At 38.7% G+C, this 21,887-nt stretch overlaps 2 protein-coding genes across 7 annotated transcripts in view; one reads left to right on the top strand and one right to left on the bottom strand.

Annotated features, from left to right (window-relative positions):
* Setdb2 (SET domain, bifurcated 2) overlaps positions 1-691 on the bottom strand; it is a 43,243-nt gene extending 42,552 nt beyond the window's left edge. For 3 of the 4 annotated variants that reach the window (XM_005387590.2, XM_005387592.2, XM_005387591.2), the window contains exon 1: positions 7-596. The gene's annotated coding sequence lies outside the window, so the exon portion shown is untranslated. The other variant, XM_013515747.1, reaches the window with a different exon arrangement.
* Positions 683-21,887, top strand: part of Cab39l (calcium binding protein 39-like) — a 118,144-nt gene continuing 96,939 nt past the window's right edge. Inside the window, exons 1-3 of one of the 3 annotated variants that reach the window (XM_005387584.2) lie at positions 683-769; positions 10,771-10,921; positions 12,155-12,215. The gene's annotated coding sequence lies outside the window, so the exon portion shown is untranslated. Of the gene's footprint in view, positions 770-7,724; positions 7,744-10,770; positions 10,922-12,151; positions 12,216-21,887 lie in introns of those variants that run through there. The other 2 variants (XM_005387583.2, XM_005387585.2) reach the window with 2 other exon arrangements.

Below are 21,887 nucleotides of genomic sequence, written 5' to 3'. Positions count from 1 at the left end.
TCTTACCTATAGGCGGCGTCAGTGGCTAACGCGTCAAGCCGGCTTCCCGAGCTGACACCGCAGTCCATCTCCTGCAGTGCCCTCCGCAGCTTCGGGATCCCTCCCCGCGGCTCCGGAACCACCAGAGAACCGAGCAGGGGCTGCGAGCTCCGGGCGGCTCCTCCAGCCCCGGACCCCGAGGGAGCGCGAGGAGGGAAGCTGCCCCGGCAGGCGCGCGGCCCGTGCTTGCGCCGTCCAGGGCCCCGCGGCGCCCCCAGATCCTCCCAATCCCCGGCTTCCGGCACCCTCGAGGAACCCGAGTCGGCAACACTGACTCCACACGGTTTCCGCGCCGCCCGCCACACCTGAGGGCGGCGCTCCGTCCGCTCCGTTGACGACGCTGACTTTGCCGGCGCCGCAGACCTCAGGCCGCACGTGCCCTCTGGCCCGGAAGTACTTCACCACTGACTAGCCATCACCTCAGCCCGGGAGGGGGAAGCACACCACTGCCCCCTCCAGGCTCCCCAGAGATATGACCACTAACTGGAAGGAGTCAGACGGCCAAGACCCGCACCCCGACTTGGAGCCCAGTAGTAACACTTCCCAGTCCAGCCACACCTCACCTCCTCTCCCGCCGGGTACCAGGCACAGCCGTAGCGTCCCGAGCGCGCCACGTCCTGATTGGTTGCCAGTGCTCTCATCTTGTCTCGCGTTCTTTAGATGGGCCAATCGGGTTACTCGTAGTCTAGAGGCCAGCTTCGCTGGAGCGGTGGCACAGTTGTTTCCTTCGGTAGGTGTGTTGCTGCCATCTTGTGTGTGGCTTGGGCTTCTTTGGGGATTGAAAACATGTGCAGCGGCTAGTACTTGTGAAGGAGACCTAGGGGAGGAGAGAGGTACAGGAGGAACCAGGGGGAGGAGATACCGCGCCTTTTCACTTACCCGTAAAGACGAGTCTCCTGGGCCTGAGCTTCATCCCTGGCTATGGAGAGCCAGGCGGTGGTGGTTGTGGTCATCCCGACTTCGGTTTGTTGGTCGTTGTGGAGTTTGAAGGGGCCTTTGATGCTTCACGCTTGATTCTGTGGTTCCTGGCGGCTGTTTCAGTAATCTGTCTCCGAAAGCGTCTGTCAACCTCCTTTATTGATAGCGTAGGCTGGCTGATGGGCCCAAGATTCAGAAAGGAATCAAAGCTAGTAACGGAAGGGGAGAGGGGGAGATACCTCCCCGACCATCCTCTAGTTTGAAAGAAACCTGTTCATTTTTTTGTCGTTTGCCGGGAAGAAGCTGTTTGCTCTCGGGAGTTGCCTTCTGACTAAGGCCATCCTTTGGTATTAATGGGTGTCTGGTTCTGCGTTTGAGCCGTTTTATTCATTAGTATGCCCCCAGCATTCCTGCAGTGGTCTTTTTATTCTAAGATTAAAAAGTGGTACAGAAGTGAAGGAAGAATTTCGTCAAATTTTGTTTTCCCTGATTTTGCTGTGTTTGTTGTAAGATGTATGAGTCTCTGGATCTGCTGTTGCCATGCTTGGTTGCTTCTTCTGGAGGCTCTTGTAGGGGAAAACATCTTAACTCGTGAGTTCTTGCTAGATAGGAGGAAAGAGACAAGAATTATCTCGGGTTTTGTTTGCTTCTTTACATCAAAGTAGAAGGTACACATCATCCTTCGTTTGGGAGGAAAATTTATTGGATCTGAAACCAAGTCAATGAAAAAGTATTGTTTTGTGAGCTGGAGGATTGACAGTTCAAAGCCTGTGAGTTCTGTAGTGCTAGACAAGTTTGAACTACACAGCAAGGCTCTTATCTCAAACAAAATAAATAAAAACTAAATAATAAAATTACGTTTTAAATTTTTTTATTCATCAATCTTGTAAAACCTAAGTTGCAAGAATTCAAATATCAGTAATTTATTGCTGAATTGATGACTAAAGTTCATGTTAATACAAGATATGAGGTGAATGAATGGGTAAGAAACACCAATAACTGGTTGTAGCTCAGTGAAACAGTTAATTCTGTACAAATGGAGCTCACGGTTTCATGAAGTTGTTAACCAAAAAGAAAAAGAGTTTTAGTGGAAAGAAAAAGAAGAGGTCTTGGTAGATGTTTATCATGAGGGGATTCTGAATGGAAGTCCAAATTGTATTGCTTTCTCCCTTTAATAACTGAAAAACCAAATTATGTATACTTCTTTTAATTTTTTTTAATTTATTTAGATGCTGAAGATTAAACCCAGTGCCTCCAGCATACTAAATCCAGACTCTTAGAGTGAACTGCACCCCTACTCTATAAAATTACTTTTAAGTGTAGAAATACCTTTTTGTGGATTATAATAATTTTTATCATATGAAATGTCATTTGGGGGGGAACATTCTGAGATGAATTTCCAGAAATATCCTTATCATCCTCTTTAGTCCATTTCATCATCACCTTTCTGGTATTTAACTAATACATTCTGTTATGGGGATAAATTGAATAAGAAAAATTTGACTAAAAAGAAAGATTTAAAATTGAAAAGATCAAAATGACCACTGCAGTTTTTTATTCATCTGATCAATGAAATTGATTGAATACCTGAATCAGGAGGATTTCCATTTATCACTGACAGTGGGGCTGGGGATGTAGCTCAGTGGCATAAGCACCTGCCTAGCAATTGCAAGGTCCTGAGTTTGGTTCCCAGTACCAAAAAAAGAAAAAAAAAAAATCACTGACAGTATGTGTTAGGTAAATACAGTATAACATTCAAATTGTTTCACTTAAAAGGGAAAAAACCCATTTAAAGTACTGTCTTAGTTACTTTCTCATTGCTGGGACAAAATATACAACATCCACAAATTAAAGCAAGAAAAGGTTTATTTTGGCTCGCAGTTTCAGTCCATTGTCCACTAGTTCAAAGGTAGGGCAACATGGCAGAAGAAAAATAGTTCATGGCATGGCAGGTAGGAGGCCAGGTATAGTCAACACAGGAAGAAGGATACATATCCTCCATGCCCACAATCACCCGTCTCCCACCAGGCTTTACCACCCAGCGTACACCTAGATATCAACCTATTAGTGGACTAATCCAGTACTACATGATCCAGTACCATACACCCATTATCCAGTCACCTCCCAAATGCCCCACTTATAAGAATACACAAGACTGGGTGGGGGATATCTAAATATAAGGCATAACATTCCACCCCTGGCCCTCAAAAGACTGATATACATCCTTTATGCAAAATACATTTAGACAATTCTGAGAGCTGCTAAAGCCCTAACAGTTTCAGAATTGCTGAACAGTCCAAGCCCAAAGTCTCTGAGATTTAAGGCAAACTCTTAGATCTGAGGCCCCTTGCAAATTAAAAGGAAGGTAAACGCTTCCAACATACAATGGCACAAGATAAACATTCTCATTCCCAAAGGGTGAAATAGGGGGATAGAAAGGAATGGGACCAAAGCAAGGCCAAAATCCAGTAGGGCAAACCTTAAATCCCATAGGTCCAAGTCCAACACCTGGGACAATCAGTGGCAAGATATGAACTCCAAAGGGTTTAAGTGGCTCCACCCCTGTGGACTTGCTGATGGTGAATCCCTCATGAGGTCTTTGTTTGGCCAGGTTTGTTCACTCCTAGTGACTTTCTTCAAGCAATCCATATTGCTGACTTCTCCAACTTTCTGGGGTCTCCACTGAACCATCAGCTTCACTCTCACAGCTTGACACACTGCCCTGTGAAGAACATACTACCAGACCTCCCAGGCCGTCTTCTGAAATCTGTAAAAGCCTTCCTTACCTGACAACTCTTGCATTCTGCATGCATATAAAACCAGCACCACATGGATGACACCAGTTTTCCACCAAGTGGAGCAGTAGCAGAGCCCTTTTGCATCTTGCTGGTAGTTGCAGAGGCCTCTAAGTGCCTGGAGCACTGTGAACCCAATCCTGAGGAAAAACTTGCCTACACTGGTACCATTGTGTAACATCATGCCCTGTTGCTCACTTCTCAAAGCAAGTCTTTCACTTTTGCAGTTTGAGGCTGCAGAGGGTGGAGTCCTGCAGGTTTGAGTTAAGACCCCAGGCGATGTTTTCTATTGTTCTGTTACAAAGTATAGTACTTGGCTTTTTTTTGAGACAGGGGTCTCACTGTGCAGTTCAGGCTGGCCTTGAGCTCACTTTGTAGCCCAGGCTGGCCTCCTGAGTGCTGGGATTACAGGTGTGTGACATCATGCCTGGCTAGCACTTACTTTTTAATGCTAATTCCTTCAGCAACCAAGTTCTGCTCTGCTCCATTGGCAGGCCATAACTTCACTGAAGCTTCCTTTGTCACCAAACTCAAAGTTTTAAAATCATTCTGCTGATTTAAATTTAAAACCATTCTCAAACTTTTAAAATCGTTTGCCCTTGATTCTCAAGGTACAGCTGGCTGAGAGACCCAACAGTAGCAATGCCACCACAGCAATGTTAGACTACCTTGAAATTTTTCTGCAGGATTAGTCTGTTGTCCTTTTTCAGTCTCCCACAATGTCTTTAGACGTAAGCAAAATGCAGACAAATTTTTCTGCCAAGCGTAGCCTGCAGTCTAACTGCCAATGCAGTCCTTGTTCGCAACTGAAACCTCTAGAACCTGGTCTTCATCAGCTGCATTTCTATCATCATTCTGGTCTTCCAACCTGAACAGAACTGTACTTCTCTGCTACTGAACTCTGTCTTAATTACTTTCTTATTGCTGGGGTAAAGTACCCAACACCCACAAGTTAAAGTAAGGAAAGGTTTATTTTGGCTCACAGTTTGTGGAGGTTTCAGTCCAATAGTCAGCTAGTTCCAATGCAGGGCAGCATGGCAGAGGGCATGGATGAGGAGAAATAGCTTATGGTGTGGCAGGTAGATAGTCCCCTTCCCACCTTTTTCTTTTTTTTTAAAGAGTAGAGGGATCCTTTTCTAGATAAACCTGTAACTTCTCCATTTGTAATCTCATTTGGTCCTGTTGCTTAAATTAACATTTTTATGCAGCTTGAACTCCATTTGTATACAACTCTTCTCTCTCCTGTTTCCTGTCATGATTATTGGTATAGGCATTTTCTTTCTTTCTTTTTTTTTTTTTTTTTTTTTTGATATAGGCATTTTCTGTGTGGCTGAGATTTAAACCAAATTCTCATGTCTCCTTTCTGCTCAGATGAGTTACCTGTTGTTTCACTCTCCAAAATGGCTTTCCTATTCATTTTTCTGCACATATCTCCAGATGGGTTCTGAAAAGCTCCGCCCGAGGGGACATGGGATCTCCCTGGACAGGTTCTTGAGGTGTTATTGATAAAAATCATTTCAGGAAACTTCGTGGAGGGATAGGCTGTTTTATTAGAGTTAGAAAGTAAGAGAAAATGGGACCTCTGTTATCAATGACGCACAAGAAACCTCTCAGACACAGGCTTTATATAAGCTAAAGACTGGATTTATTCTGTCTGGTTGCAGACAGGCTGAGATCATGAATGATTTTGGCAGCTGGCCAGAGAAGTTAAATTTTTATAGGGCTTGGGGATGGGGTTATAATCGCAAGGAATGTTTGGGGTCAGAATTCCCAGGATGGTCAGTGCAGGTATGTAGATAGTACTGAAATTCCCAGTGCCTGGGACATTGTATGTCCTGTCCTATATTTTCTTCATGGCTATCTGTTCAGTTTGCTGCAGGCAGCATGGCTCTTTAATAATTAGTTTCCTGTTGTTTATGGAGGCAGCACTTTTGCTGAGAGGGTCTCTCTCAGGTCAGGCATGATAACCTCAACATTAAACTGTTTTGAGGAGCAGGTTTTTGTTTTTTTGTTTGTTTGTTTTTTGGTACCAGGGATTGAACTCAGGACCATGCGCTTGCCAGGCAGGTGCTTGTGCCACTGAGCTATCTCCCCAGCCCTTGAGGAACAGTCTTGAGGAGTTTAAGAAGGAACAGTTCTGATGAGGAGGATCAGACTGGCTTGTTAACAAAGGAACCAGACTAGTTTTAATTAATTTATCATGGTAAGCTAGGGGCTAGTTAATCATAATGTCAACTCTGGTTTTGTAAGTTACTTCTAGAGAAGTCTTTATTGTTGAGGGGGCAGTCTGGTCTCCATGAGATGGTTCTGCTTGGGGCAGCATCAGTTTTGTAAAGGATTTGCAGGAATCTAAGGTGATTATTGTAGGTGTAGGGCAGTGGTGGGGTCCTTGAAAATCTCTTTCCTTGATGCTCTCAGTCTAGAAGGGGAATATAAAAATTTAGGATTAATCAACCTATATTGCCAGTTTTTAGACAGATACTCCCTAACTGATTAACATTCCTATGCGCAGAACTGAGCAAGAATCTGACCCCAAGTTTTATCTTAATTAAGTTTATTGGTACCTTTTAGGTATACATAATGATTACATTCATCATAGTTACCTTAAGTTTTAAGGATAATAAAGGAAATGTAAATAGAGGGTCCAGGTTTATTTTCTTTTTACTTGCTGTCAGGTCATTTGTAGGACCAAGTGATGAGACACATAGTTTTTAAACAAGAGCAGCTTTTATGTCTCTGAATGCTTCAGAGGAAAACACAAATCAACACAAATACAGCTTTTGTGGGGCTTCACCCTGAGCTGCATCCCTGGCCTTTATTTTTTGTCTAGAAACAGGGTGTCTAAGTTTTTTCCTTGCTGAGACAAAATATGCAATGCCCAAAGTTGAAGGTGGAGAGGTTTATTTCACTTCACAGTTTGTAGAGGTTTCAGTCCATGGTCAACTGGTTCGGAGGCAGGGCAGCGTGGCAGAGGGGCATGCCAGAGGAGAAATAGTCAATGACAAAGCAAGCAGGAGGTAGTGAAGCAGGAAGCAGAGGAAGCAGCAGCAGCAGCAAGTCTTCCTTCCCTACCTTTATATTCCACCCAGGTTATAAGCCGGTTCTGCTAATTGGTGCCACCCAATGGTGCTGCATAGCTGAGCCTAGTTGAGCCAAGCCAAGTGGAGCTGAGCCTGTGTGCTAACACCAGCTGCAGCTGGTAAGACAAGAGTAACTCAGGCAGACAGTGCATCTTGTTAGCTTTGTTCAGAGACTTGTCGCCTAGTGTAGCTTGATATTGATAGCCGTGCTTTGAATATGGGAAGTCAACCTGGAACATTTAACACTGGGCTTATACAACTGTTGCATTTTAAAAGCGGGAAAAATTATTTTTATAATTATGGCAAAATAGAGCAAGTGATTTGGAATGAAAATCACACTGGATTAGATTTTTGGGTAGCTGCATTTTGTGCTTGATAATAAAGCAACAGTTTAAAAAATATTCAAGGAAAAAGAATTTATAGCTCATCAAACTCACCTTTAAGAGTTCAGGCTGTAAAGACAATTTTAAAACTTATAACTAGACATTGGATTCAAGGATGGGCCAAAACAGACCAGACAGTTCCCATAATTAGAAAATAACAAAACTCAGCTAGCCTTGGCATTTCAACACCAGCTGCAGCTTGTAAGATAAGAGTAACTCAGCCAGTCAGTGCATCTTGTTGGCTTGTTTCAGAGACTTATCACCTAGAGACAGATCTGGCTCAGTCTTAGACAAGGATTGATTCTCCCTGCTAACCCTAGCCCTGACCTCCCTGTTATACAATAGTCACCCCCCCCATTAATTTGCTTAAAGTAAGTCTGCCTAGCAATATATGACAAGACAACGTGTAACCAATTGTAAAATGTCCTATTATCTGCCTTTTATACTTCCAACAACCTATATAAGTGACTGTTTAATCATAAGACAAGGCTGGTGATTTGGAACTGAGATTCCCACCAGTTTGCTAGGGTAAGTAAAGCTGTTTGCCTTCCAAAATTCCTTAGTGCTGCATGTCTTCTGATATGGTCCCAATTTATCTGCAACAAAGCCATTGACAAATGTTCAACAAAACAAGTGATGAGCGTCAAGTATATTTGTGTATAGCACCAGGATTAAAAGATGAGAGTAATAGCAATAGAATATTATGTCAATATTATATAGTCTGATGATGTAGAAGTAATATAACCTACTCTCAAAATAAAAAGTGACTCTGTTTTAAACAAAATAAAAACATTTACTTTGAGCAGATGTGAGTGACCATGGTCTGGGAACATGATTCATATTACTTTGAATGACACATGCCACTATGGAAGAGATTATGGGAACTTTTGTAGTCACAGAGCAAAAGAGAGTCATAAATCAATGCATTTAATGAATATATTGATGGCAACATCATGTAGGTGGTGTGGAAGCTGAACAGGCAGAAAACAAGTTAATCTACATTGACAGTACAATTACAGCAGACTAACCTCCTGCCCCATTAGGGCTCTCTACATTGACTATACTTAGGGACCATAATGTTCTACACAGGCTAAAATCCATGTAGAAGTTATACATAAAAGGAGCCCATTATAACTGAAGCAAGGACTAGCACTGACCATGATATACACATAACTGTCATCTGATTTAAGAAAAATAAAATACTTCAAAATGAACAGAAGATGGCAGACAACATCTGTTTAAAGTTACTTTAAGTAGAAAGCAAATGAGAGTCAAATCATTTCAGCTAATGAAAAAGCTCCCCAAAATATTCAGCCACAGAGCCAAAAAAAAAAAAACAAAAAACAACAAAAAACCTACTTCACAACATCCCTGAGTTAAATCTAAACATTTGTAGAGATGAAATCCTCAGGGCTGGGGATTTAGCTCAGTGGCACAGCGCCTGCCCGGCAAGCATAAGGTTGTGAGTTCGATTCCCAGTACCGGGAAAAAAAAAAAAAAAAAAAAAAAAGAGATGAAATCCTCAAATCCAAATTTGAAATGCCAAAACAAATGGACAAAAAGAGGAAGATGTGAAAAGTGAATTTCCTGAACTCAAGAAATAGGTAAAAATAATTTCTAGGAAAAAGAAACAATAGCCAGGATAATATTTAAATTTTTACCCATGGAAAGATTTTGGAAATAAAGGAAGACATAAATGTACATATAAAAAAGGCCCAAGCTGGCTATGTATCTCAGTGATAGCATACTATGTAGCATGCTACGCCCTTGGTTCCACAACCGGCAACATCACACACACACACACACACACACACACACACAGAGTTCATGACCTCCAAGTCATGTAAAACTCATAGACTTTTAAGATAATGATGAAAAATACCTCTGGGATTCCAGACAGAAATAAATTAGCAATAGACTTTTAAACAGTGACATGCAGAGTAAAACACCCATGAATAAACATAGTTACAGCCTCTGAAAGTATAGGCCAAGTATTTTATAACTGTCCCATTTCCAGAAAAAGCAAAAACCATGATAAATTCCACTATAGTAGATAAAAGTATTACGTGATGAATGCCATGAGCAAAGACAAATGAAAAAATAAGGAAAACTATTTAGACATATCACAAAGAGCTAATCTCCTTAATGAAAATAATTTCCTGAAAAATCTAGACCAATAAGACCATCAACCCCATAGAAAAATGGGCCAAAGATATGAAAAGAGGACTTACTGGAAAGGAAATACAGATGACGGGTGTATAAAAGATGTTCCAGCTTTAGTTATACAATGAGAAATACAAATTAAAGCTATACCAAAGAATTAAAACTGTTATGAAGCATTTCTTACCAAAATACAAAAGTTACACAATATACTGTGTAGACTGTGCAGAAATAGTCATTTTGATATATTGCTGACAGAGATGATTACATAACCATAAACTGTATGGGAGAGGATATGTCAATATCGAACAGAATTACATGTGCATTTATCCTTTGGCATAGGCATTTAACTTTTAGGAATCTGTTCTAGAAATACTCTAAAATAAAATACAAGCTGTTAACTGGGAATGGTGGCACACACCTGTAGTCCCAGTACCATGAGAAGTTGAGGCTGGCGGATCACAAGTTCAAGCCCAGTCTAGACAATTTAGTGACTTAGCAAGAATGTGTCTCAAAATAAAAAATAGGCTGGGAATGCAGCTCAGTGCTAAAGCCCTGGGTTCAATCCCCAGTATCCCAATGAATAAGTGTAAAAATAAACTTACTTTGATATATTTAGTGACAACAGCATTACTAGCAAAAGATTGGAAACAATTAAAATGCCCATTAATAGGGGATTCATTGGATACAATACACATTCAGACAGTGAACAATCTCCAGGTACACAGTGCCCAGTCCAAGTTACCCTTTCTCCAGAGAAACTGCATATAGAATAATTTAAAGGCAGAAGGAGGGAGCACAAGAAAGGTGCCAAGGGAAGAGAGTTCTTTAGGTGTAACTTTATGAGATTTCTCTAACTATAACTTGTTTCTGTTTTGACCATAGATTCATATATATTTATATATTGAAAAATTGATTTAATTGTGGAATGAAAAAAACTGAAAAGGAATTGGAGCAAATTAACACAACAGTATAATATTTTTGTGACAAAACCACACCAGAAAAAATTTCTAGTGATTTTCTAACAGATTTTCGTCTATACCTTCAGAAAAGTTAGTAAGGAAACTCCTTTGACAGATTGAAGAAAGTGAAAATGAATACAAAATTCCAGCGGAGAGCCTAGTGTAATAGAGTTCGGGTTTTGTGGCAGGCATTGTGCTGGCACTATATATGTTCTGTGTCATTTAGTTCTTACAGCTATACATTTGCAATTTGTATATTGCAAATATTGCAACCAGCAATATTATTTTCCTGATGGGTTCAGGGAGTTTAAATCACTTGCTTTAGATTACTACATAAGAGTTACTAAATACTAGTTACAAAATAGGAGACTCAGATTTAAGCCCAGAGTTATGTGACTCCAATACCTATGCTTTTTCTGCTACATTATTGCAGGTTATACATCAAATTTTAAGAAGAAAGAACATCAGGATCCGAGGGTTCTGTTTAAACCTATAGTGTTGCTGCTCAGAAAATAAGAGTGAAGACTCCAAAATGGTGGTTTATGTTGTCTTCATGCAAAAGGAGTGTACAAAAGGAGAGAAGTGTGAGTTTTCTTTTATTTATGGCAGGGAAATGTAACACACACACACCCTTGTGTTGTTGTTGGAAATAAATTTTACAAAGTGGTAGGGATTTTTGAGTGTGGGACAGTGGTATACTGCTTGCCTAGCTTTTGCAAAGGTTGAATTTTAGCACTGCCCCAAAAGAAATGAACAAAAAAATACAGTGTAGCTGAAAATTTTAAAATTTAGCAAGCATGGGTTGTCACAATTTTTTTTTTTTTTTTGTCTTTCTGAGATAAGGTTTTACTATGTCGTTCAGGCAGGCCTTGAACTCACAGTGATCCTCCTGCCTTAGCCTCCTGAGTGCTGGGATTACAGGCATATGCCTCCATACCTAGCGCACAGTACTTTTAATTAAAAGCAAAAATCCCGAAGCAAAGCATAGTGGTACATTCCTATAACCCCACAGCACTCTTGGAGGTTGAGGCAGGACAGTCACAGGATCAAGCTCAGCCTGGGCAACTTAGTGACTTAGGAGACTATGTCTCAAACATACAAATCAGTCAATCAATCAGTCAAGCAAGCAAAAAAACCATGAAAACTAAAACAAAAATCCAAAAACCTCTTCTATGTTTTATGCTGAAAGCAGTAGAAAGGTGAAAAGCTAAAATTTTGCCAAACATGTAACAGGAAGAATAGGAAGTGAGCATCCCTTAAATAAGGAAAAGCTTTGCACAGCCCTTTTGTATAAAGTGCTAGTTCAGATAAATTGTGTTTCATCCTACTGGAGATAGAGATTTCAGGGGTACTAAAGCTCTATCTACTCAAGCCAGCCCTTCATATTTCTACTGGTTTTCCTTGACTATAAATATGTATTTTTATTCAGTTCAATACTACTTTTTTGTTGCTGTTGTTAACGGTGCCAAAAGTTTATATGAAAAGTGCAGGGTGAATGGGTACGGAAGAAACCAGCTCCGCAGAGTAAATTTGGGCTGCACAAAGAGAAAAAGAGGGTAAAAGCAAAAATAAAAGTACATACTGCGTCTGAGAAATGCACAGGCTATTGTGCATGAGAGCTCAATGCTACTTTTTAAATGGTCTGCTTCTTGAAGTAATTGGGGAAGGAAATTTTCCTGTTTATATTTATCTGTAATTCATAATGATGGAAATCTGATATGTGATTGTACATGCATGATAGCAATGAGAGGATATGTTGGATTTGCTGTAAAGTCTTTAAAATAAATTTTGAATTTTTTTTTTTTTTGGGTCAGAAGCTATGCTGCTCAAAAGCTGAGAAAGTTGAAACAAATTTGCAAATGATACACAGCTTCCAAGGTAAGATATAATATAACTCAAGATCAAGATTATTGGTCCTTTTTGATAGATTTGTACCTTATGCTGAGCATACTAAAATTTTATCAGGAATAAGTACAGTATACTGATTTAACTTTTACGAAGCAATTGCAGAAGAAAGTGGGTATCAAAGTGGATATCAAATATCCACTTGCCACAATATGCTAAATAAGAGATTTTTCAATCATTCCCTCTACCAAACATATAAAATACTAGATTCAGTGTAAAAATATCCCTTAAAATGAATGTAAGAAAATAAGGGAAATTTTGTGGCTAGGAACAAAACAAATATGTTTTGTAAAGCAAGCAAGTGCTGAAGTCGTTGACCACTTTGGTGCAGGCATGGCTTCCATTGACATAGAAGCTCTGTGCATGGAGAAGGACGGGAAAGAGAAAAAAATCCTTGAATCCTACAGAAGGGTAAGGCTGATCAGAGACCTTACAGAGACCTTCATTTCGGAGTATAAAGTCTTTCCTAATAATTCCTGGTTACTGATCACATTCATTTAAATTTAGGGCCTTAATTTACTCTATTTTCATTGTTCTAAAACTCCACAAGTGGAGAAAGGTCTGTAATATTCTTAGGTACCTCCTTGAAAATATCATAAATCCTCCATGAAGGAATGTATAGTTATAAAATTATCATCGTTAAAATAATCACAAAACTTAACAAAAGGAATTAATAAAAATACTAGCATCAATATAAACAGCAAACAGCTAAAACAGATCCGCAGAGATTTCTGTGGTCAAAAGTATACAATGCATAAAATAAACGTTTAATATGTTTGCTGGGCGTGGTGGTGCATGCCTGTAATCCCAGCACTCAGGAGGTTGAGGCAGGAGGATCATTGCCAGTTCGAGGCTAGCCTGGGCAACAAAGTGAATTCAAGACCAGCCTGAATTGCATAGCAAGATGTTGTCTCAAAAAGATAAAAAAAAAAAAGTTTAATATGTTTAATAAATAAAAGGGATTCTGCCAGGCGTGATGGTGCACACCTCTAATCCCAGCACTTGGAAAAGTGAAGCAAGAGGATTACCATGAGTTCGAGACCAGCCTGAACTACATAGTGAGACCCTGTCTCAATAAATAAATAAATGGGATTCTAAAACATAAATAAAAAATCAGATACTATGGAAGGCACATCTAAAAAAAGAATCAGTAACACATCAGAAATAAAAAATAATAGACCTCTAAAAACTAATTGGTGGGTAGCATATAGGCATAGTTAAAAAGAAAGAAACTAGATAGCTCCTAATACAGATATAGGAAATATAAGATATTAGGGAAACAGATATAGGAAATATAAGATATTGTGAGGTTATCTAATCATAGAAAAAATATGAGATGTATAAGTCAGTGTTCATAGTAGCCATTAAAACTTTGCCAGATTGTTTTTAGTTAATATAGCTAAAAATGCTATAAATATTAGTATACAGATCTTCATATGAGTGTATGCTTTTTTTCTTCTTGGATAAACTCCTGGGATTTAAATTGGTTGTATCATATATTAAGTGGATATTTGACTTTGTGAAGCTGCTAAATTGTTTTACAAAGTAGTTATCCACAGGTAAATAAATAACCAAGTTGTGGTATGTCTATACAGTGGAATATTATTCAGCAATACTTAACAAAGTGGATAAATCTCAGAACAGTTACACAATGTGGAAGAAGCCATCCCCTCTGAAAAAAAACTATACTATTTTGATTGTGATTATTACAAATTGTAGAAAATGCTGCTAATTTATATTGACAGAAAGTATATTAATCAGATATAGAGGGTACAGCAAGGTAAGGGAGAGAAGGATTTCCAAGGGACCAGGAGGAGAAGGTGATATGTTCCCTATCTTGATGTAATGATGGTTTCACACCAAAACATTTCATGTGATACACTGGAATATATGTGGCTTATTTTATGTCTTTTTTTTTTTTTTCTAACAGTATTGCAGGCCAAACCCAGGACCTTCGCATAGCCACATTCTCAGCCCCCTTAATTTTTTTTGAGACAGACTCTCACTAAGTAGCCCAGGTCATGCTCCAACTTGGGATCTTCCCACGTTAGCCTTGCAGAATGTGAGGGTTATAGCCTCCCAGAGTGTGAAGGATACAGTCGTGCACCACCATACCTAGCTCAATTATTTCTTAATATAACTTTTTTTTTAAAAAAGAAATAATTCAAGAAAACAGATTGACAAGTGAATAGAAAAAGATACCTTGGTAACAGTTAGTGGCCTGCAGACTCAGTTCCTATTTGGATTCTGTGACCTTTAAGCCTCTCAGTGTAACTCACTGAAAATATGAAGGGAACAGGTATGACATTCTGAATAATAAACAACAGGAATTATTAATTAGGATTCAAATATTTAATAACATCAGACAAAGATAGCCTCAGGTAGCCATAAGTGTACTAGCCTCATTTCTGTAACAGGAATATACTAAACTCTGGGATCAGATGGTCCTAGAGGGTGTCTGAATGGGTCTTGCCAAGTTTAACATTTTTTCCCACCATATGCTCCAATGGATGACCAGTGCACTGTCTGAATTTTTTTAATACATATGTTTGCACTTTCAGTTTAGATTATAGCCATCTTAATAGGCTGGGAGCCGTTTTGTCTCTTTGGTAGTATATGTATATACCATATACATATATATATATACATACACCATATATATATACACCATATATATTATATTATATACATACATACATATATATATATATATGTATGTATATATATACTCATTTTCCATAGAAAAGTTTTGGTTAAATTTATGCCATTCATATTATGTATACTAGTTTTATATTATTTGAATTGCTGCCACCACTTATCTGTACTTAAATCTGTCCTACTTCACATTAGTTAACAGCATGAAAAAGGGTGTCTGTAAGTACAAATTTCAAATTCTGCAACTAAATATCAGTGTTGTAGGTCAAAATAAACTCAAGACTGATTAAAAGAGAAGTAAATATTGCACCTATTAACACATTTATCAACAAGGATATGAACTTGTAGTTGAAATTCAAAAACAAGAAGATGAGTGTTCAGTTTCACAAGCAATCAAATGCGAATTTGAGGTATGAGAAAAAATTATATGACTTTTTAAATAAGAAAGAATTTTAAAAAGGACTTGGAGATGGTGAAAATCTGTGAGAAACCTAGTATACTCATGCTGTAGCATCTAATTAGTTGATGAACATAATTTAAATTTAATTACTTTTGGAAATCAATAATATGTACCAAAGTTCTCAAATATATTGAGCTCTCATATTTTACACCAGCATACCTATTTGTGGAAAGTTGTCTTAATAAAATAACCAAAATATAGAGGAAACAAATATGTGCTTCTTTTTTTTTTTGAAACAGGGTCTTGCTATGTAGTTCAGGCTGGCTTTGAACTCACTGTGTAGCACAAACTGGTTTTGAACTCCTGCAATCCTGCTTCAACCTCCCAAGTGCTGAGAGTATAGGTTTGCACCACCATGCCTCGCTGTGCAATTTTTTGTAAGATTTCTAGTAAGGGTGACAAATGGGAAAGTAACTTGGATGTCAGTGATAATGGATGAGGTAAATTACTATAGATTAATACTATTTTCTAAGAAACAATAGGTTTTTAAAGTGACTTTAAAAACATGGCTAACGTTTTATATAGTGATACAAATATGTAAAATTTTACACTACAGCTATGTAGAACATATATGCATATATTTAAAAAGTACTAGGAAATGCTATGAGATAAAAATAGCTTTGGTATTAAGAGGGTAGGATATTGTATTACTGCCCCTAAATTTTAAAAATTGAATTTGCAAATAGAAAAAAATACAATCTAAAAGAATTAATTGAGTGAATGCTTTTTAACTTAGAAATACAAGACACAATTTTCTTAGAATTCATCAAGGTTCTGAGTTAAATTATTTCATAAATATTTATGTGCTTTGAAATGAAATCATTTTTAGTTTGTCCTAGCTTTCTGTTCCTTGCATATAGGGATGTCATTTATTTGATTAGGGTAGGTGGTCTATTTTGTAAGTTTGCTGAACAAATTATACTTTACTCAGAGTGTTTGCTTATATTATCACGAACCCACATGAAATCATTGTTTGTGTTTACTCAGAGAACTGAAGACATCTGTTCATACTGAGTTTTTGAATGAGTTTTTCTTATCTATTAGAACTAATTAATATGTTGTAAATGTTTTTATATTAAGAATTGGGTGTTAGGGATGTAGCTCCTGGTGGACTGCTTATCTAACCTCTGTCACATTTCTTGTCGCTGGGACAAAATGTACACTGCTTGCGGCTTAATGGAGAAGAGGTTTATTTTGGCTCACATTTCAAAAGTGTCAGTTCTTGTGTGGTTGGCAGCATGGTAGAAGAGCCCGGCAGGGAAGAAGGCTGCTTACATCATGGTGGCCAAGCAGCAGAGAGGGTTGATTGGGGAGGCAGAGAAGGAGATATACCCTGTCTGGTCACAGTGACCAGCCTCTTCTCTCCAGTCTCCACCTCCTAACAGCAAGTCAGCTATAATACCCCCATAATTCAATCACCTTGTAAACTCACAAGGCTTTGGGGGCCATTTTAGGTCTAAACCATATCACCTGCAGTGTGCAAGGTCCTGTGTTTGATGCCCTGGAACTTCCCCAAAAAAAACAAAGAAAAGAATTTTGTTTTAAGCTGGATGTGTAGCTCAGTGATAGAGTGTGAGCTTAGCATGCATGAACCCCTGGTTCTGAAAACAAAAAAAAAAAGTATCTTAGTCCAGTACACATTATAAATTTTTCTTGTGGGGAAAAGGGTGTCTCAGACTGATTCTGTCATTTACCATGTAGATAATACAAGTTCAGAGAATTGAATATATTGTGAACTGTGGTTCATGGGATGGTTGGGAGAAAACTTTTCTGTAGAGGTGGACTATTAGTCAATTTCCTGTCGCTCTAATGAAATAAAGGAAATAAACAATTTAAAGGAGGAGAGGTTTATTCGGCTTATAGTTTCCATTGGGTTCAGTCCCAAGTCAGTTGGCTCTAATGCAGAAATGGCATGGCCGAAGGGCATGGAAGAGAAAGCTGCTCACCCCATGGCAGCAGGAGGAAGAGAGACAAGATAGGATCCAAGAGCAAGAATACCCCTTACAGGTCATACCCTCAGGGACCCACCCTCTTCTACTAGGCCCTACCTCTGACCAAAAGATTTGGGAGGACCTTTGAAATTTAAACCACAACATTCTACCCCTGGTCCCCCAAAGGGCTCATATTATACAAAATGCATTTAGGCCATCTCTAAGCATTGTCAAAATCTTAATAGTTACAGCTAGTTGAAAAGTACAAATCCAAAGTCTCCCTCAGATTCAAGGGATACTCTTACCTGTGAGCCCCTGTAAAAGTGAAAAAGAAAGTGAAATACTTCTAATATACAATGGGATAGGATAAACATTCACATTCCAAAAGAGAAATAGGGGCATAGAAAGGAATGGGACCAAAGACTGAAACCCCACAGGAAAACATGAAATTCTGTAGCTCTATGTTTAGCACAGGCAAGTGGCAGTGAGTTGTGAGCTCTAAAGGGCTTGGGAAGCCCCATACCTATGGCCTTGCTGATTGTTGGCCCCTCGGCCTCTCTCTTGGGCTCGCTGCACTCACTCTCTACAGCTTTCCTTGGTGGAGTATTCACATTTCTGGCATCTCCAACTTCCTGGTGTCTCCATTACACCTTTGGATTTGCTCTTATAGCTTCACACACAGCCCTCTTAGAGGCACACTGCCTGGCTTCCCAAGCCTTCCTTTGAAATTGGGGTGGAAACCTTTATGACTCTATGATTCTTGCATTCCATGTGCCTGAAAAGCCAGCATGATGTGAGTGATGCTACCAGCTTGAGCAGTAGCTGGGCTTTCTTCGACCATGGCTACAGTGGCCTCTGGCTGCCTGGATGGTTGAGCAAAGTGAAATGAATCCCTAGACGGCCCTTCTAGAGCAGGGTACCCAGGGCCATTCTTCTCAACTTAAAGTGTTATACTTTTGCACCTGTGAGCTTGTGATGGGTGGGGGTCTTGCTGATTCCTCAGATGCTCATCTTTCCACTTGTCCTGATGTAAAATATTTGGCTTCTTTTTAATGCTAATTTTTTCAGCAACTACCTTCTCCATGGACTCAACTTTGCAGGTACTTCCTTTGCAGTAAAACTGCAAACTTTTTGTATCTTTTGGCTCTGCCTTTTCCTCTTGATTCCTATTGTACATCTGATAAAAGCAGCTAGCAGAACTCATGTCATTGCCTGAATGTTGAACTTCCTTAAATTTTCCTCCACCAGTCTAGTCCATTGCTGTAATCTCAGTCTCCTGTAATGTCTCAGGACTTGGGCAAAATGAGGACAAATTTTCTGTCAGAGCATTATATCAATGGCCTTTGCCAGTAGAGTCCTTGTTCCCATCTGAAACCTCATGAACCTGGCCTTTACTGTCCACCTTCCTATTAGCATACTGGTCTTCTGAGTTCCAACCAGAATCACACATGGATCTCAGCTTATAACATTCTAGGGCTTCTTTAGCCAGCATCTCTAAACCTTTCCAAACGCTCCCACAAATCAGTTCTAAAGGCTTTTGAATCATAAAGTCAGGTACAGTCACAACAATACCTTACTTCTCTGGAATAGGTGGTCTAATCTTACAAATTTTTCTGGTAGGTATAATACAAAAAAAATTTTTGAAGGTTTTTACTGTTGTTATCATTATTTAATTAAAATGCTTATCATTCTTAGTACTTGACAGTTGATAATAAAGAGCCTGGAGAGAAATAGGACAGCAAGTGATTATTGAGAGGCACATAGAAGTTCATGGGCATTTATCTTTTATGACCCATTATATCATTTTTTATTTAAAGGGAGGTTTGATAAGCTATATTTAGGGGCTTGAATTCTAAAAAAGCTCTTTAAAATTATAGCCAAGAAGGGAATGAGAACATTAGAAAGGAAAAAATAGAACCTATGTAGGGTATGAAAAGAAACATGTCTCTTTGAGAAAAATGAATATTTAATAAAGGAATTAGATGGTGTCACCAAATGACAAGAAGTAATACGTTATTCCTGCCTTAACATACTAGTAATATATTTTAGAATAAGAATATATTGCAGGGGCTAAGGAAGTAGCTCGGTAGAACACATGTTTAATATACATGAGATCCTGGGTTCCAGTCTCAAGACCATACATACCCACGCATACACATATATAGTAGTGTATGTGTATATGTGTGCATATATATGACTTTGAAATTGAAAATCACAAACTGTTATAGTGTTTAGGTGTAATTACACTTAGAACTTTTGTTTTTTGAGATATTGGAGATTAAGCCCAGGGCCTTGGGCATGCTAGGCAAGTGCTTTACTACTGAGCTATGTCCCAAGCCTCAAATGTTTAAGTAATTTTTTTTCCCGTATAATTTATCCCTCTGCTAAGTCATTTAGAGCTAGAGTTATACCTCACATTCCTAATATGAAATTGACTGTTAAATATTGGAGTTGCAGTAAAACTGTTAATAAAATTGGTAATAATCAATCCTACATTTAAATTAAAATTTTTTTGAGATAGCTTCTCTCTATGTAGTTTAGGTTGGCCTAGAACTCACTATGTAGCTCAGGCTGCCCTCAAACTTACGGCAACCCTTCTGCCACTGCCCGCTCCGCGCTGGGATTATAGGCATCTGTCACCACTTCTGTCTGATCCTATATGTACTTGATACCATACTGTCTTTCTAAGGTTTCTAAAAGTCAAAAGGCTAAGGTAGGAGAGACTCTGAGGCAGAAACTCTATATTCTTGATAGCAAAGCCCTGTAGTCTAGATGGAGAGTATTAAAAATTGAGCTGTGAGCCCAGAATAAAAGAAGAGTCAGAAGAGGTAGGACACATGTGAAGAGGCCAGGAATACCCTACATTAAAGACATGGGAGGAAGACAGTGAACAACTGGGCAGAAAAGTGATCTTTCAGGCCAAATCTGAAGTGCACACAGACTTATTTAAGGGATGTGTGTGGCATTATTCATGAGGGGAAAACATGAAGAAGCAATTTAAAACCACTTTTATTAAACTAGCCTTATGAAGTGATGGTTCATCTCTCCAGTAGACTCAAGTGTCCAATAAAATAGGGGCTTCATATTGAAAGGCAGAATAGAGAATAGACGTATCATGGGGAGGTACATCTTGTTTTATCAGAGGCTTTTCTCTGAGTAGACAGATTGTGTCTTGTGGCAGTGAAGAGGGTTAATAACTTAGCTAAAAGCATTTTAGCTTGGTTCTTGGTACCTGGAAGTCACCTGGAATATGTTAGTTACTTCTGGCTGTGGGGTAAACAAGCACTCAAAAGCTGAATTTGTTGTCAAGGGGATCTCAAAGGACATGCAAAGAATTTGGAGAGTAATGGGAAGCCCAGATGCCCTTACTCCTACACTAAAACAGTGGCAAGGAACAAGTAACCCTGGCCACTCCAGATAAATGGAAGCCCTTTGTGTTTTGGAAAGTTAGGGAGGGAAAAAAGGTCATGGGAAGAGAGAGAGAAGGTAGGACAGAGACAATAGAAGTGAAGAAGGAAGAGGATTGAAATTATACACATTATAACATGAAATGATGCACATTATTCTTGATGATATGTAAAGATACTGGTATGTCCAAATACAGACAATAGCCTACAAGAAAATTTGTAAATTCTTCTCCTGCTTTTATAAACTGAGTATATTTATGTCATTATGTGTACTTCATAACATATCAATAAATGTTGTTTAAAGTATTATCGAGTATATTTTAAAATTTGTTATGTGTATTTAATCCTCACTATTTATAGTTTATTTAGTATTTTTACTTGCTTGTATCTGTTAAAAGTCTCAGGAAAATTTAAGATACTGCTTTTATCTCTACATTTAGCAATAAAAACAATAATTTGGAAAGTAAAAACTTGTGAAAAATGATTTTCTTTTTATGGTCCTATTTATTTATTTAGGAGACAGGGATTTGATATGTACTGCAGTTTGGCACTGAAACTGTTACATAGCTCAGTCTGGCCTTGATCTCATAATCCTCCTGCCTCAGCCTCCCGAGTGCTGGGACTATAGCCAATGAAATGTCCAAGGCTTTCTTTCCTCCTTTTTAAGTGAACCAAAGATGTTAATATCTTATACTATCTGCATCTAGTTCACTAAGGCACTAAGAAAGAAAAAGAGATTTTAAGGAATAAAAGAAGATGCATCCAAAATATGAAGAGCTATGAAGATGTTATTTTATGAATGTATAGTTGGAAATGTTCAGAATCGTATGTGAACATGCAGTTGAATAAATACCGAGGAATATTAAAAGTTTAAATAAAGGACTTACTTCGGGAAGACAAGAAATTCCCTTTTGTAATTAGAGAAGCCATTATTAAGCTACATCTTAACGTAATATTTATGCCAAAGTTCTTGACTGTGGCAGTTAAGCAAAAATTAATTAAAGCTATCCACACACCCATGTATTCGGAAAGTACCTTTGTGTCGTGTACCTCTGCAAAATAAACTCTTCAGTGAGGCTGAGTATGAAAGCTCAACGTTCCAATAATTTTGAAATTATATTTAATCAAATGTTATTTTATAATTTGCCCAAGTTTATCCAGTACGTTGCAAAGCCAGACTGGAAGCCAGGCA

Source organism: Chinchilla lanigera, unplaced genomic scaffold (genome assembly GCF_000276665.1).
Source record: "Chinchilla lanigera isolate Chin_1 unplaced genomic scaffold, ChiLan1.0 scaffold00030, whole genome shotgun sequence".
In the NCBI taxonomy this organism is placed as follows: domain Eukaryota; kingdom Metazoa; phylum Chordata; class Mammalia; order Rodentia; family Chinchillidae; genus Chinchilla; species Chinchilla lanigera.
The sequence above is the reverse complement of the archived record's forward strand: the minus strand, read 5'-3'. Positions and strand labels throughout refer to the sequence as shown.